Source organism: Pinus tabuliformis, chromosome 4_2, assembly GCF_031772625.1.
Source record: "Pinus tabuliformis cultivar Carrire ecotype Pingquan chromosome 4_2, CPIR1, whole genome shotgun sequence".
Classification (NCBI taxonomy): Eukaryota; Viridiplantae; Streptophyta; class Pinopsida; order Pinales; family Pinaceae; genus Pinus; species Pinus tabuliformis.
Window position 1 is genome coordinate 690,044,329 of NC_142304.1, and position 4,631 is coordinate 690,048,959.

Sequence of the window (4,631 nt, forward strand, 5' to 3'; positions counted from 1 at the left end):
GATAAGGGTTTGCTACATGAGGTGAAATAATTCCTCTCTAAAATTTTCAATATGAAGGATATGGGTGAGGCATCTTATGTCATTGGCATTAAAATCCATAGAGACAGATTCCGAGGCATCTTGGGTCTGTCTCAAGAAACCTATATTAATAAAATTTTAGAGAGATTTCGGATGAAGGATTGTTCACCAAGTGTAGCTCCCATTGTGAAGGGTGATAGGTTCAATTTGAACCAATGCCCGAAGAATGACTTTGAAAGGGAACAAATGAAGAACATTCCATATGCTTCTGCTGTCAGAAGCCTAATGTATGCTCAGGTCTGCACAAGACCTGACATTGCATTTGTTGTGGGAATGTTGGGACGATATCAGAGTGATCCAAGTTTAGACCACTAGAGAGCTGCAAAGAAAGTAATGAGGTACCTTCAAGGAACCAAAAACTACATGCTTATGTATAGACGGACGAACAATTTGGAAGTAATTGGCTACTCAGATTCTGACTTTGCTGGATGTGTTGATTCACACAAATCAACATCAGGATACATTTTTATGATGGCCGGTGGAGCTATATCATGGAGGAGTGCCAAGTAGACCTTAATTTCCACTTCCACTATGGAAGCCGAGTTAGTCTCCTGTTTTGAGGCTACTTTACATGGTGTATGGCTTAAGAGTTTCATTTATGGGCTTAGAATTATGGATTCTATCTCTAAGCCATTAAGAATATATTGCGACAATTCAGCTGCTATTTTTATGGCTGAAAACAACAAAAGTGGGAGTCGAAATAAACACATCGACATCAAGTATTTAGCTATAAGGGAACGTGTTAGTGAAAAGAAAGTGGTCATTGAGCACATCAGCACTGAGTTGATGATTGTTGATCCTTTGACTAAGGGCATGCCACCGTTTAAATTCAAGGATCATGTAATGAATATGGGACTTTGTTCCATTATGTAGTTTCTCATTATATGGACAATGTTATTTTAATGAAATTCTTAATTATTGTGATGTTGTTTCTCATATTTATGTGCACCTTAATTTGATTTGAGAGAATTCATCTGTGTAGGACCAAGAATAAACATAAGGTTTATTCATTAAAAAAAATTTGCCACATAAAATATAATAGAAATAAATACATAGTAATACATGGAAGATAATACTCGTCATTAGAGGACTTATCGCCATGATTCATGTATCTATTACTTAATACAAATTATCAATGGGTTTTAAGATGAGACATTAAATTGAAGGTATGGACCAAGTGGGAGAATGTTAAGCTCCTTTTACGGCTTCCAATGGCACCGATAATTTGGAAACAATCTGCCAGTTATTTCCTTCAATTACGGAAACCAACTGTAGTTATTTCCTTCAATTATGGAAACCAACTGCAGTTGATTACTTTCTTGTTAGGAGCTCCTGGAGTGGTCCATTACTCCTTCTGCAGTTCTCTACCATGTTCTGTGGAACAATTGACACATAGCCAACAGAAGCTTGATGGAAGCTTGGCTATAAATACTTCTGTTTGGTCCCCAAGCTCACTAACTCAAACCCTTTCAGTCTTACGCCATCAAGTTAGAGTGAGTAGAGCTTGGAAGTGCCTCACGAATGAGAGATTTTGGGTGAATTTTGTAAATCTAAGGGTGACTGTTACACAAAAATATCGTCACCATGATTATTCGCAGTCAGTATGGGTCTATCATCACTTGTACTGTCCTCCTAGGCAAGTCTCAGACCTCAGATCTTCAAGTCAAGCTTTGAAAATAAGAGAAAGACATTAAAAATCAATAAAACTCTGGTTCCGCACTTTCACTCACTATTACCTGTGGTCCCGCACCTTCTGTTTACAAAAACTGTGGACCTGTCCACTCTGTCCCTAAAGGTGTGGGTGCGGACCCCTGTGAAAGTCAAAAGGCGCAAGTTTTATCTTAAAAAACTCACTTTGGGTTAATTCTAGAGGATTCTAGAAGGAATTTTGACGTGGATTGTTCGCTCTGAGGTGGTTCATGCATCCCAAAAGAGAAGGAGCTAATCCCTTGATGAGAGGAGCTATCCCTTTGAAGGAGGACTTTATCCCTTTGAAGCAGGACCTAGTAACCTCCCTCCATTGCACTATAAATACAGGCATTGGGCTGGTTGCTGAAGAGGTTAGAAGCTGAACATTTTTTAGGGTAAATGCTGGTGAAATCAAGACTTCCTAGTTGAGCTTAAGAGGAGAGATCACATACCTTTTTGGCTTCATTGGGGAGTGAGTGAAACTTGTCAAAGTAGGGGAGACTTCTTGCTGGACCCTGGGAGGAGCTTGTACAGCGTCAAGGCAAAGGTTGTAAAGTTCTTCTTCTTTTGAATTAATACAGTCAAACTCATTTTTCTCAACAAGTATCTCATGTTATTTGTTTCATGGACTCCTTGACTTTCATGTTAAATATGTTTTATGATATTGGCTTTTCAGGTGCTATTTAATTTGTTTGCCTTGTTTGTGTTTGCATATTCGCGACAAAGGAGCTCATTTGGGTCGAAGGAGCGAGGGCATCCACAAACTTACGTTGGACCTAAGGTAGGCCCTAAAACACTTGTTTGCCATTGTTTATTAAAGCATATTTAGAGAAAGATAGTGTCTGGTTGGTTTGCTTGTCATTAGGTCTTCTTAAGATTCTAGGAAGGTCTATCTTGTCCGCAAGATCGACTTATTCCGTGTGACAGTGACGTTTGCAAAGCTGAGAGAATGCGCAGTTTCATATGATTCACCAGTTTCGTGCATGCTTTTGACGTTCACCTGGGAGTTGCTTGGAGGTGATAAGATTCTGGACGAAGTGTAAGTGTGTTAATTTCACGAAAGCAAAATAGCAGAATGCGTTGATAAGAATTCTAATTCCGTTAGTAAGCAGCCTTGATGCACCACAGAGTTTCTCTCTTCAGCGTTTATATGCTCACTTGCCTTGCCTTGACGCGGGTTTTCAATACAAATAAGTAAAGTTTTGACACTGGAAGGAAGAAGGCCGGCGGACGAGTTTTGGAATCTCTTATTTCTTCCCTGCCTGCATCCATCCAAGGAGGTCTTTGAGACTACTGGTTTTGATCTAGCCAGCAACGCATGTAAACACATCAGAAAACAAAAGAACAGACTGCCTCAAGCGTAGCAGAAAGTTTGGTTTTGGAGTGTGAGCAACATCAATGGCCAGAGGTATGATTTCTTGGGTATGTTCGATTCTTTTAAATGTTTATTCCGCATTATAGAATCGTCAATAAGCTAACAGCCAGTGCCATAATTCTGTCCCTAGGAGAAGGCTTTGAGCATTGTTCACGTGATCTATTCACCTCTGTATTGCATTCCCCAGTTGGGCTCGGGATGCTGAGTGACAGAGTGGGGGTAGTCCGAGAAGAATTGGAATCCCATACTTTATTCCTAAAATCCAAATGACTAGTTGGGGATCCCGGACCCCTAATGGCTTCCTTTGCTTCCATGGAAGAGCAGTCCTCATTCATAAAAGGATGGGTCAACAGCTCTGGTCCACCTCCTCACGGGATCTTTCCGAAAGAATTTTTCTAAGAAATCCCGCATCTGAGATGAAAGCCAGGCAAGCAACTCAGGCAAATCCTCCATGCATCCAATCCGATACATTGCGGCTAGGGGACTGGAAACGTGGCTCCATGGAGGCCTGCCAGTGGCCATTTCAAGCACAGTGCAGGTGAGAGACCAAATATCAGAAGCAGGCCCTTGCTGCAACTGGTTCACCACCTCTGGTGCCATCCACTGAGGGGTTCCTCTCAATTGCAGTGCCTCCTGGGGCTTCTCCTCATCACCAAACTTCTTGGCAAAGCCAAAGTCAGCAAGCTTCACACCATTGGCACCCACAAGAACATTCTTCCCCTTGATATCACAGTGCACAATCCCCTGCTTGTGTAGGTAGTCGATCTCACGTAGGATGTCGCGTGTGTGTGATCTGACCACTGATTCGTGCAACTTTCCTACAAACTTACTCAGCAGATCCACCAAGCTGCCACCTGACATGTACTCTATGAACAAATTGTTCAACCTTGCACCCTTCTCGCAGCTGTAATTATGCCCCAGGCAGTGAAATATATATGGAGAATCCAGGCACCATAAAATCTGGTACTCATTTTCCAGAGCGACATTAAAACCAGGTGCCGATTTGATTGCAAAGAGTTGCCCATTACAGCTGCTCATGGCAAGGCTGACTGTTCCATAAGCTCCGGCACTCTTCTTTGGCCCTCCCCATCTCTAGCTCGATTACCATTTAGCTCAGACTGACTATTGGTGGTGGTGTTCTGCGATTATAAACGCCCAGTGGGAACAAGGCGAGTGAGGAAAGCAACAGTAACACGTTGGAATCGATTTCTTTGAAAGCTACCCAAACCCGCTAACAATGCTTTGCTTTCGTGGCCGCCCAAGACACCTGGCATTGTTTTATCGGGTGTCGGAGTATTCTCGCCTGCAATGTTGACGTTGAGTAGAGTCAAATATACACGAGTGCCATGGGACGTGGATGACGTGTGTGTGAACGGAACACGCATCGAATCGTGTTATTCGAACAGAGCGGAGGTTGTGGTTATTTAAAAGAATAGTTACCTAATTCGGTCGAATTGATAGAAAAAATTCGAAAATACAACAGTTCGGT

At 42.0% G+C, this 4,631-nt stretch overlaps 1 pseudogene; it reads right to left on the reverse strand.

Moving 5' to 3' along the window:
• Positions 1-3,469: 3,469 nt before the first annotated feature.
• On the reverse strand, positions 3,470-4,180 carry LOC149171342 (mitogen-activated protein kinase kinase kinase 20 pseudogene; annotated as a pseudogene).
• Between the last annotated feature and the right edge of the window lie 451 nt (positions 4,181-4,631).